The following is a 13,480-nucleotide window of genomic DNA, read 5'->3' on the forward strand; positions in this document are numbered from 1 at the left end:
AGTTTCTATCGGCGACCCAGTTGCACTGCACAGTTCTATTATGATGTCAAATATTTGCATGCTGATAAACTTGGAAGATCTTGTTTGGGTCTCTGTGTTTTAGACAATTGTTTGTCTTTTACTGCATTACGCATACTCGCACTTCCTTCAGCTCTAGTTCTTAGTCAATTTCTTTCTTGGGGCCCAGAGAGCCTCAACTGAGTTCATTCATAAAAATAAATTTGGTGAGAAAGTAGTCTGTGGATTGCGTCAGGTGGTGCATATCTCTGGTATGAAATACTTTAGATTTCAACTAAAAATCTTGCCGCTAAATGCAAATAGACTTGAATAAATTTACACACGCTATACAGACTTTGCTTTATGGCCGCGCTGATAACTGACAAAATTTCTGGTTGTAAGTTGTGCATTCTTGAAGCAGCTGCTTCGAGGCGCTTTCCCACCCAAAAAAAACAGAAGAAGAATACTGGAAATATATGTTGGCCTATACTCAAGCGGGCCTTGGCTAAGTTCAAAGGTCATATTAAAATTTTAATACCAAAAAAAGGTAATTGAAATTGGCGCAAAAACGAGTTTTCTATGCACGAAAAAAAAACTGACCCATGGGAAGTTTTCGCTCAGTTTGACCTTTGACACGAACCACCCTAAAATAAAGCGCGACCCGTTCAACAGGATAGCCTAAAAGACAAAAAAAAAAAAACATTGAACCCCGGGACTTGCGCGACTTAAACTGAGTAGCTAGCGACTAGTCGCTAGTTGATTCATTTCCCATTCATATGCATTCACTTCACATTCACAATTATGAATGCGCGATCAGAGTTCAATTGTTCAATTAGCTGCCGCGCAAAACTTCTATGTATGAAGAGAATTATGAATGAATGCCAAGTTGATTTGAATGTGAGCGCTCCCGGAGTGCAAAGCTGACCCCCCCCTGCCCTCCCCCCTAAAGAGCAGTCAGCGGGTGCCCCCACCCCTCTGTTACTGCTCCACTCTACTCATTAACAGGCAGTTACTTAATCATGTTAATGGCATTAAGCAGCTTAATCGACGGCAAGATCTAAGCGCTGGCGTCGATAATCAGCAGACCCCAAAGCAGACCCCAAGGCGCAGACCCAGAGAGAAAGAGAGAAACAGAGAGAGAGTGAGAGAGGGGGGGGGGGGGGGGGGAGACCACCCAGCCAGCTTGGGCTTCATCTAATTAAAAACCAAAAGTGCAGGCGGCTTGTAAATGTCAAGCGGATTGTCAAGAGTTCGCGGATCACGAACTTCGAGCCAGTTGCAAAATCAAAATGCATTTAAGCCCAACCCCGCTACCCACCCCCCATTTCCATTGACAATTGCTGGCGACAATTAAACGAAAGCCGCTGCGGCAGAGATCAGACGAAGAGAAAAAAAAACAGAGTAGGAGAAATATAAAAAACATGCTCGTATAATCATATAATTGATGCTGTGCCGAGCCAACCCCGCGTATTGACATTTGTCTGCTTGACATTTTAATATATTTGTTTGCGAAATTTCATTATTTTTTTTCATTTTATTTTTTTAATCACAGTTTTCGCTCATGTGTAGCAACATTTTCATAAAAAATAAAAACTGTGGTGAACAAAAAAAAAATCATTTGTTGACCACAATAAAAAGTGACCGGCCAAATTAAAAGGGGTTAAACTTTTTGTTGATCTCCTGGCTCAGCATCCGAGCGCAACCGGTAAGAGGAGACCTGAGGCCCCGAGCCTCATGTGAGCAGCTCTTGTGAAATAGTATTTTGGGTTGGTTTAGTTGAAAATATGAACACACTTGGGAGCAGAGGGCAGAGGGTTCAGCGAGCGGCATTAGAGGTGAGCGGCAGAGCACTTTATAATTTAAATTGTTTTTTATTTGGGTAAACACTTTTTGTTACATATAGTTTTGTTTAGATATTCATTGATTTTTGCGAAGCCAACAATTGATCATAACGGAATCTAATAAACTAACGTAAGCTAGTTATATTTGAGGAAAAGTTTGACGTTTGAGGCTTACAGCTTTCAGTAAGACTAAAGTATATAGAAGCATCATGAAGGGCACGAAGTATCTTAAATATTCTAAGTTAGCCTAAACAAACGGAAGTCCCATTGCTTCAATATGCTCTTGAGATTAAATCGTATTTAAATTTATATTCAAATTTATTTCCTTCTCCCGGCCTTACTTATAAACGAAACAAAAGACAAAAGTCGAATGTTTTTGATAGTTGGAAAATAAAGTGCCAAAACTATTAGAACAGAAATAAGTATACCCTTTTAAAACATTTTCAATGGGTTCAGGTTATAAAAAGAGGGCGAGAGATCAAACAGAAGCCAGAGCACTAATCACCTGAACATAAAGACATTCAGACATACGCCTTGGTCAACTGGCCAATGGACAGTTTTTGTCTTCTTGTATTTTTGTGTTTTTATTTTTGGCTCTAAGCATCTGGCCCCGAGAACAATAAACCAATTTGAACGCCCACAAAATGAGCATGAAATTGCTTACGGAAGGAAGTTCATGTGCCACAAAAACAAGGCCTAAAACAATTGTGATATAGAGGCGTGGCCGTGGCAAGGCGTGGCGTCGGGAGGGGAAACTAAAATAGTTGTCCGAGCTAAAGAAATGTGGTAATAAATGCACAATTGGCAAGGAAATATGCTAGCATAAAAGGCTAAAATGCTCATAAATATGGGCAATTATTTTAGCTAGCAGACACAACAGAAACAACACAATGTATGTGTGTGAATGTGTGTGTGCTTGTGTCTTGTGTCGCAGGTCGCTCTGTGGTCCTTTCGTCAGCACGTAAATCAAGTCAATGGCAACAAGAGAGTGCCGCCTCAGTAGGTGTTGCCCATTGACCATTGTCCTTCCCGGCAACAACAGGCTTCCTGTGGCTGCCAACTGCTGCTGCTGCTGCTGCTGACAAAGACATCAAAACCATGCGACTGGGCTTAAACTGTTTGGTATTCCGCAACGAGGCCAACACACCCACGTGGCAGCTGCCGCCTCTCAGCCGGCGGCTAATGCGGTAATTAGATAATGCCTTAAGGCCTCAGTCTGTCTAGGCACGCGGCAACCCGTCCCTCGGCGGGTTAAAGATTGCAATCTGCGGACCGTAATGCGATACTCTGCCCAGGCTCAATTTTCTTGCTACAGTTTCCACTTTTCGTGTGGCAACAATTGCCACCCCTTTGGGCCGCATCTCGCGTCGGTATCAATTTCGGAGGCGCAGCCCTTTTGTGAGCATCCTTTTTTTTTTGGAAATCGAAAACCGCAAAACATTAGTAAGCCCATTTCTGTTATTATTTGCTGTGTTTTTTATTTTTTATTGTTCTTTAGCCGCAATTGTAATTTTGTCAAGCAATTTGTGCAGTCAAAAAAAAAACAAATGAAAAGATTCCTGTTCGGTTATGCGCCATATGATACTTTACTAGATGTTTTGATTAGCCAGCTTTTTAGGTAATTTGGCTAAGAGGAAGATGGAGATAGAAGAGAGAGGTAGAGAAGGGGGAGAGAGAGAGAGAGAGAGAGAGAGAGAGATTCAGAAAATATCAGTTTTAATGGATGGTTATTGTATAAGAAACATTCCCGTAACTTTCTTTAATGCTAACCTCAAAAATTTGTATCAGGGGTAACCCCAGCAAAAACTCTTGATTTTGTAGTCATCTTTATTTTTTTTAGAAATATGCGTAAGAGATCTGGAGATATAATTTCGATAAATTTCTTCCGTTCTAACCTTAATTAGTTAACTATTAACTAAATAACAGCATGAGAGCGATAACCCTAGAGAAACTCTTGTTTGGGTGTTGGACTGTTTTGTGGCCCATTTGGCTAAGAGAGAGAGCTAAAGAGATTTATTGAATGCATAAGCTACAAAATGTCCGTTACTTTCATTTGATGTAACCTCAAAATGTTCACTACAGCCGCAAGAGCGGCAACCCTAGAGGCAACTCCTGACTTTGTATTCGTCTATTCTTTAAGAAACTTGATTTGAAAGCGATAGAGCGAGATTTCTTAACCCTTAGCTATAGAATGTCCGTTGCTTTCATCAGATGCTAACCTCATTAATCGCAATCCTAACCATGCAGCATCAGCAGGGGCAACTCTAAAGACAACCCTTTGCTAACCCAGCTGACCATTGGTCAAATGTCAGTTATAAGCCCAATGTCAACTTATATTTGTGTGTGCAGCAAAGGGCAGCTGTTGGCCTCATGCAACAAACATCTCAAGAACAAACTCCAACAAAAAAAACTCAAGATGCTGCGACCCTTGCGCGACCTTCCACAAAAAAAATTAAGATCTTGTTTTGCAACTCTGCCAAATACAATTAAAAAATACAAAAAAACAGAGAAAAACATAATAGAAATGCAATTTGATTGAAATGCCAGCGAAATGTCAATCAAGGAATTATGAAGCAAGCCTCTAGAGAAACTTAGCATCTGTGATAAACCGAAAATTGAAGTATACATTTCAATCTTATGGTTCAATAGGCATTCGCAGCCTATTCGGTTTTATGTTTTTTTTCTCACCCTGCAAAACTTTAAGAAAATGCATTAAAAATTTCCCCCATTTTGTTCAAAAATAAATCAAGTTTTTTTCCTCAAAAAAATGTAAGAAAATTTGTAAAAATCATGCGAACAAGAATTCTTTAGAATTGTCTAAAAACTTAACGGACTATGCAAATGCAAGTAATGTTTGAGGTCAGCTAAGGTCAATGCCGGACCGTTGTTTACTTTGACCGAAGGGTTGGTTTACTTCTACGCGCTTATTTGTCCAGCTGCTGCTGCTGCCCGAAGCTCAAAGATCTTCAACTGTGATTTTTCATTAGAAAATCATAAAAATGAAATCGCAATTGCCGCCGTCGAGGCTTATTATGCGTGACAGTCCACAAGAGCATTCATAAGCATGACAATCGTATCGCACTAGACATATCTCAAGACATAAACCATATGAGGTTTGATTGTGCCAACGTTTGCGCAATCAAATTCAAGGCAGATGTCCGCTCAGCGCTGCTTCACACATCCCGATACTTGCCCAATTCAATTAGCACCAATATCGATGCAGGGTAGAGAACGACAGAGGGGAGACTGAGAGGGGAAGAGAGGGCGGTATTCCTGCCGCTGTCCTTGGCGTTGGTGGTGGCGACTGCTGTTTTTATGAGGCGTGCCAAAAGGGGCTGACAAAAGGCAGTTGGCACCTTCAATTGGATTGACATTTCGGCTGTCATCTATGCGAAATGGGAGCTCTATTTTATATGGGTGTTATAAAACCGAATGCTACAGTTGGATATAGAAGCCCGAAATGATGCCTCAAGTGAAGTTAATTAGATATTTATGCGAGGCGCTGTCTGGGATTTGGTCATATCATAAAATATAACGCAGGATATTTGAGCGGTTCTTCTTCTGCCGCAAAGTAGATGCTGCTGTGCCTTTTGTGGCTCTTGAATTGCTTCTACTTTTATTATGTATTTTTGATATAATAAATAATATTTAAATTTAATTAAATAACTTTTTTATATTTTCTTTGAACCATCATCAATTTTATTTGAACACATTTTTTATATTACTCTTAATTTTTTTAAGAATTGCGCAATGCAAAAAGAGCGAAATCTCTAAGCCAATAATTTATTGGCATCAATAGAAATGTCTGTCTGCTGTTATGCAAATAAGTCCGTTCTTAAGATATCTTGTGAAAACCTGGCATAGATCCGACTTCTTATTACACACAGAATATGTACATTGGACTCTTCCCGATAGATACACCATATTTAAAGGAAACATACGTCGAAAATTGAGTTTTTGATTTACATCAATAGTCATGACTGTTTGTTTTTTTTGCAAATAATTCTGTGTAATTTGAAGATATCTTGTTAAAACTTGGCACAGAATCGACTTTTTCCGCAGGCAGTATATATTGGATTCTTTAAGATGGAAACACTATATATATAGGAAAAAGTTGAAAATTGAGCATTATATTATCAATATCGGACTATAATATCATACAGAGATTATATATACATTTCACATAGAAATGAAAATATATATCTCACATGAAAAATAATAATTTGTTGCATAAAGCACATGATTCTTTTTCAAGATATTCCCAACTTGGATAGAATTAAATAAAATTGAATTCCGAGCTTGACTGTTCTTTAAGAATATGAGTAAAATTATTTAAAAATCGGTTCACTATAATATACTTCAGTCCATATGGAATCAAAATGCCTTAATTAGATTTTTATAAAAAACAAATTTTTTTCTAACGTTATCAAATTTCTTAACACAAAATTTCTTACAATACGATCCGTATTATATTAAGTTTTCTATTTTTTATATTTATCTAATCTAATTTGTACGAAACCAAACTGAGTATCAGAAAATCTTCATTTAGGCGCAAACTTTTTGTACAAATTATTAAAGAAAATGCGCGAAAATTTGCTGCAGCTCCATTGTCTACTTCCCATTCTTCTCTGGCGCTTATGCTTCGAGCTGTCAATAAATATTTATGCATTATGCGTAAACAAAAATAATAAAGTCAACTTAACAAAGGAGCAAAAAAAATATATATAGAAAACGCAGACAAAACAAATTCTGAAGTGCAAAAAATGGGCGCTGCCCGACGCCACGCGGCTTTTTCTTGCACATTTCCATACCCATTTCACATTTTCCATTTGCCATTTTCTGAGCCCTCAGCCTAAACCCAATTTCGAGCCGAGAAAGAAGAAAGCAAATGAATTTGTTTGCCTTCAACGCGGATGCAATGAAATATTCAAAGGGCGACGGCAGCGGCTGCTGCGGCTGCTGCATATGCAAAAGCAAAAGATGCAAAAATATTGGCAAAGCCTAAGAAACTGGGTCAAAGGTCAGCAACGAACACACACACACAAACACGCACACAGACACGATCGTCGGTCGCTTCGGGGTGCGCAGCGGCAACAATTTTCTATGCGAATGCATTTTCGGCCGCTCATATGCAAAAAGAAAAAAAATTATGCCCTAGTTCAGGCTCGATCTTGATATGCCGCTGTTCCCCTCCGCCCGTTTTGCCATTTCCCTCGTTACGCTTGACATTATTTCTGTCAATTTTCAATGCATTTTCCACTGCAAATCATTTGGATTTCGCATTTTTTGTTATATTTTCGCAATTTTCGAACATTTTTGTAACGATATTTTCATTTTTACACCCAGTTTTCCGGGCTGGGCGGGCTGAAGGAGGAGGCGTCGCTGTGAAAAGTGCGCGAAATTCAACGCATTTACACATATTTCTGGTTTCGCCGAAAGATCATTAATTATCATTTTTATCTGTTGCTGTGACTAATTCGATTTTTATGTGTTGAAATAATTTTGTTGTTTGTGTTTTTTTTTTGTGGGGTGTGTTATGTGAGCTATATAAACAAAAAGTACAGATTCCCAAAATGGAAACAAACTATATATATAAAAATACATATTTTTCTGTGCCTGAATAAATAAATATATGTATGATAAATAATTAACAAATAAAAATAATCTTAAATAAATTAAATTAAAATATGTTCTGAGAATAACATAAAAGAGTCCAAATAAATTAAAAATTAAAAACAAAAACTCAATTAAAAAAAAAATATATTCCTTAAAACCGAACTAAATAATGTTATATTAAGTTAAATCAAATCGTTGAAATTTAAATTCATAGATAGAAGCATGCTTTAGTTTATATATAAAGTGCTCCTCTTTAGACTCTTGCTCATATTAAAAATTCAGTTACAAGAAACTTTCAAAAATACTTCTATTATCATGTAAGCTGCAAGCTTTCTCAGGAAAAACTAATTCCTAACGGTCAACTGTCCATCATTTCCAGTCTCTGAGAGCGGAGAGTTGTTTTTAACTGGACCAAACCGCTTGTCACCTCTGAACCAAGCAGATCACCCGAATCGCCTCTGACAACATGTCAGCGGCAATTAATAAAGAAAGTTCAAGATTTTAACCCAAAAAGCAGAAAAGAAAAGCGAACACACTTCTGGTTTTTAACCCCAGTCAAACATTGGCCAAATGGACCAGCATCTTTGATCTTTAAGGATCTGCGCTCTTAACACAGGCAAAAAGGGTGACACCCTTTCCGCATCCTGTGCCTCATCAGCTTCATCCCTTTCTCTTTATGAACTCTTTAACAAAAAATTGCTTTTTTTCGAGTTTTTTAAACCCAATAAAATCGTAGTTTGATGAATGAGTTGCAGCATCTTTGGGCAAGGGTCGCTGGGACTATTTGTTTAAGGGGTTCAAGGGGTATTGGCACAACAAGTTATTAATTACATGGTTGAATCCGAGGTTCAGCCCCTCGAGAGGGCAACTAAATATAGCAAAATGATTTCATTGAATTCGGAATTATCTGTTGCCAGCTTATGTCACAAAGTCTATAATGTTTTTTTCTTTATTTTTTTTTTTTTTGTATATTTTCGGGGGGATTTTAATCTTTATGTATTTTTGCTGCTGCTGATAAACGGTTCTCAATTCTTATTGAAATTCCTGCGACTGACTGTAAAGAACTCAATATTTTTTTTATAGCTGCTTCGAAAATACGAAAAAATAATAAAATATATATATGTGTGTGTAGGAAGCCCGGCGACAGAGGCACACGAGAAATTCATTACTCAACGTGATAAGCGGACCGACTGATAAGCATATGCCACAAAAACAAAGATTCGACTAGAAACCGTTAGACGCAGCATGCTGCGTGCTCCACTTGGCTGTCGCCAGTTCGCTTCCCAACTGGAAAATCTCTCATTTCGCGTGTTTCCTCTGCAATTCGCTCTGCATGCGTTCATCAACTGCGGCCATCTCGCTCGCTCGCACGCACACACAGTCGCCACAATTGGAGCGCTGGGGTCTCGTAGTGCAGGCCCGAAGGTTAGAGTAGCACACAATTTGATTAGCAAATAAAAAATGAGCGCCAGCCGCTGCTCTGCTCTGCTCTGCGCTCTCTCTCTCTCTCTCTCACTCGCTCTCACGCACACACAGACAGCTGCGGCGCTCAGCAAAGCACTCAACAAAATGGGCGGCGCTTTGGCTGAGCATGAGAGCGTACGAGTGTGAATGTGCATGTGTGTGCCAGTGCGAGTGAGTGTAAATGCTGCTGAGTGCATGAGTTGAATGAGCAATTCTTGAGTTTCGTCAAGTTAAACGTTTCTTATGTGACATAAACAGTGAGCAGTTTGCCAATTGGCTAGCTTAACAGCGATATAAAGTGTTAGTTAACAGCATGCCTTGCTTATGTTAAGAAGCAATGGAGTATTAAAGTTAATGGAAAAATAATATAAATAATACAAAAATTTGTGAAATATAAACAAAAATAATAAAGGCAATATAATCTATATAATAACATTAGATCATTCAGAAACATATAAAATTGTCATATATAATTAGTAGAAAGGATAATAGGATTCTAATTTGAAATCTGAAAGCCCAATTAACAAATACTTTTCTTCGGCAAAAAATAAATTGAGATCGACTTTTAAAATAAACTTGAATTTAATTTATTTCTATATAAGTCAAACTTATTGAATTTAGCTAAAATAAATTATATAATTACATACATATATATTTATATTCATATACAGCACGCTTAACTGTTATGTTAAAAATTCCTTTCAACATATTCAAGACATTCTTTAAAAATTCTTGATAATTTGGCGCATAGCGTAAAATACCAGTTGTGGATCATAAATATAGCTAGCCATAGATTAACGTTAAATGGATGCCATGCGGAGTGGAAATGCGAATGTAAAAATTGTGAAATTCCAACGCGAATTCCTATTAATTAACAACCTTTCAGAGAGGCATTCGGCCGGTGCCACAGAGCGGCAGCAACGTTCCCGAACGCCCTCCTCCGCCAGCTCCTCTTTCCCAGCTTGAACCCGAGACCAAAAATGAAACTGAGCCTCGCCTCGCCCCGACTCGCCTTGCCTCGTCTCCCCTCGTCGCGGCTCGGCTTGTGCCTGAAATAATTAATGATGTGGCGCGCGCGGCGTCTCAACTTTGTTGCTGTGCAAATATTAGCAAATTATTTTAGTTTTAGAAAATCTGCACAGAGCCAAAAAGCTGGGCCCGGTCCGGAGACCTGGTGCAAATTTGTGCTGTTTGCCTTGCGACTTGGCTGTCAATTTTCTCAACTCTCAAGACAAAGTCGAGCATCCCCCTGGTGATGATGCCTAATGGCAGGGGCGGCGGAGCGGGACACTAATGATGTTCTGTGTGGGTTTATGCCCGTCTTACCTTTCCCTTTGCCTTAACCATTCCATTCATTCCGGGACTAACTGGCAATATTTGCACTTTTCCGTTTGGTTAAATGTCACCCCGAGCCAAGGCTCAGTCGTCGTCGGCCTCTAATTGTTCCTCTCGTCAACTACTTTGTGTAATTAAAAACACCTTTCAACTGTTCAAGGCAAAGATGTTCATCTGCTGCTCTCCTCTGTCTTTTCCCAATCTCCAGGCATTTTGTTTGATTAGCAAATTTGTCAAATTTGCCACAAAAATCAATTTATCAAAGCTGCTAATGATGGCAGCAACGTGGATAGTAGCCGAAATGGCAATTGATCAACTTTATATGTTAGTTTTTGGATAGAATACCTAAGATTTACAATAGGACTAGCTGTAAGATCCATAGTTTTCAAGTTGGATTCAAGAAGCCTAGGTTGAATATACAAATTTATCGATTCTGGGGAAGTAATTGATATTTTGAAAATTTCGTGATCTGCATATACAAAAACATATATTCCAAATTCAAGTTATCTAGCTTTTGAAATTCCTAAGATCGCTGAACATATGCCATACAGATAGACGGGCATTGAGACTTATCGGTACTTCCGTTGATGCTGATCGAAAATGAATATACTTTATAATCCCTTATGACCTACTATTGTAAGCTGCTTCCTTTCCTAGATACAGTGTATTATAATCAAGTTCCAGCAAATACCACTCATGAGAATAGCATAGAATGGCGATTTGCAATTAAAAACTCAAGTGGGAAGGCTAAAAGCATATCAGTTATATATATCTAAAAGCAGAAAGTAAATTAATCAAGCTCTAAGTATTACTTTATGCATCCCCACTAAGCATTGCACATATATCTTTGGAAAAATATCTTTTAATATCGGAGTGGATACACTTTTTAAATGCTTGAAGTGCAATTGAAAAAGAATTTCGGAGCTTAAAAACTATATATCAATTATATGAATCTGGAAGCAGAATTTGTTTTGTGATCTGAAGGAATCAACATTCTTAGTTGCTTTAACTCATGAAAATCGCGTAGAAAGGCGCTGCACAATTAAAGAGCCAAGTTGAAGATTCAAGAGCATATGCGATATATATTTGAATGCTGCAAGTATATTAGTTAAGCCCTAGCTATGATTTTAATTTGTACATCCCCTACTCCATGGATATGTATCTTTTGTGATCTGAAAGGATAAACTTTTTAAACGCTCAACGCTTGCCAAGTGGCTGAATAATTAAAACGCAGGACATATGTAAGCAGAATAATAACAATAACAACAATGGCAATAATAAACTTTTGCCTGGATATGGATGGGGTACGCACATACACACGCACACACACATTTATATACATATGATATATGGCTGGGCTGTGCCTGTCGCTAAAGGCAGCAATTATGGCGCATCAGATTGGAGATTGGAGGCGCTGCGCGTAAAGGAGCGAAAGGATAAAAGCCGGATGTCAAAATATGGGTAATAAATGTGCTAAACAGACGCAGCACCAAGATGATACACTTGTACGCACACACACACACAGAGACACACGCACACACACACGCATGCATAGCTGATGAGTTAAATGGCAAATGCTAATGGAAATGTGACAGGCAGTCGCAGGAGTAGGCAGCAGAAGCAGCAGCTGCCTGTCTTCAGCAGCTCTTTATTGCGACCCCCAACCCGCATGCTCCCCCTACACACACACACACACACACACACACACACACTCACAGTCACATATGTAAATACACACCACGTGAATTTAGTGGTTCCGGAAGTTTGACGGCATTAGAGAGCGAATTTTATTGCCGTCTTGAAAGTTTGCTTACGCTTGCGAGCATAAATGAAAAGACGCGAATTGAAATTCATGGCAAAGCCACCCAGTGGGTGTTGGGTGCGCGTGTGTGTGTGCTGTGTTTTATTGTGTGTGCCTTGCGGTGTAGCTGCGTGCGGCACTTGCAACTAAACGTGCCACAAAGCCAAGTTTCAGCTCGTGCCGCAAGCCTTAATCTAAATCTGTTGTGCTTCCGCTAAGGATTGCGGCTGTAAGGATTGAGTTGGGGTGTATGGGGAAGGCGTGGAAGGGGGTAGGGGAAGGGGAGGGGGGAATGGCTCGCCTAACTGGCGTGTAAATATGGTTAGCAATTCCCTGAACATATGTTTGCTTATTCATTCGCCTCGTTGCTATTATTGTTGTTGTTGTTGTTATTGTTGCTGCCGCAGACAAACAATTAAAATGTTGTTGCGGATTTAATTGAAAATTAATTGCAACTGTCGCCCCCCCACCCGATTTTCCTTGCCTTCAACTTATATTTGTGCCAAATTAGAAAAACATGTGTGTTTTATAATGATGTCACATAGGAGTAGAAGCTCGGCTTAGCATTCTTTAAAGCTTCTTAAAGTCCTTGTGCGAATCGCTCGAATATTAACTAAATCTGTGCTCAATTTAAATGCTTTATTGATCAACTGATATTTTGGTGGTATTTTTTCTTTCGCAGCTGTATCTACTAGAGACGGGCGGGGGTTCTACTTTCAAAGCCCGGCTCAGCAGGAGCATGCAAAAAAAGTCCCATCTCGCACGGACAGTTTTCTAAAAAACCCAAATGGGGCGTTGCCTCTAATTATTTGTATCGATTGTTTAAGATAGAAGTGAGATCAGCTGCGATATTCAGATACGGATCAATGTTTGACGTAGCTGTTTCTCGTCATTTATCGTGTCTTATTCGTGCTTTTCGAGACAGGCCCGGGCCTGTGTGTAACATTCTATATTTATATCATTTGATTAACTAGAAATCCCAGCCTGATGCATACTTTCCGCTCGGTGGGTTATTTCCCCTCCGTCAGTCACAAAATCTGATCACAAGTTCTGTTGGGTGCTTAACATAGGGCAACAACCGAGTGCAGCAACTCAATTAGAGAGTTTGTTTGATTAGTTTGCAGTGCCTCCTACTCCATTAAGTGGCTACCACAACTGCAAGCCGGAGAGCAAATGGAATTTAACCTCGAGCGGAATGAAATAAATGAGCTGCCATTGGCTACTGATTGTTGAACTCTTGAACTGTATCGGTACTTAATAGAAACGCAATCAAATAATTGCGCAAAGTGTGCCACAATCAAATATAGCAACAAATTAAACAACGCCAACACCAAATGCAACAGCAACAACAAAAGCTAACTGTCATTGCGGTTGCTTCTGCTTCTGCCTGCGAATCGATAAATCGACAAAGCCGCAACATAAAATA

Source organism: Drosophila montana, unplaced genomic scaffold (assembly GCF_035044405.1).
Source record: "Drosophila montana isolate Dmon_TW-CO22-7 unplaced genomic scaffold, ASM3504440v1 contig_1761_1, whole genome shotgun sequence".
NCBI lineage: Eukaryota > Metazoa > Arthropoda > Insecta > Diptera > Drosophilidae > Drosophila > Drosophila montana.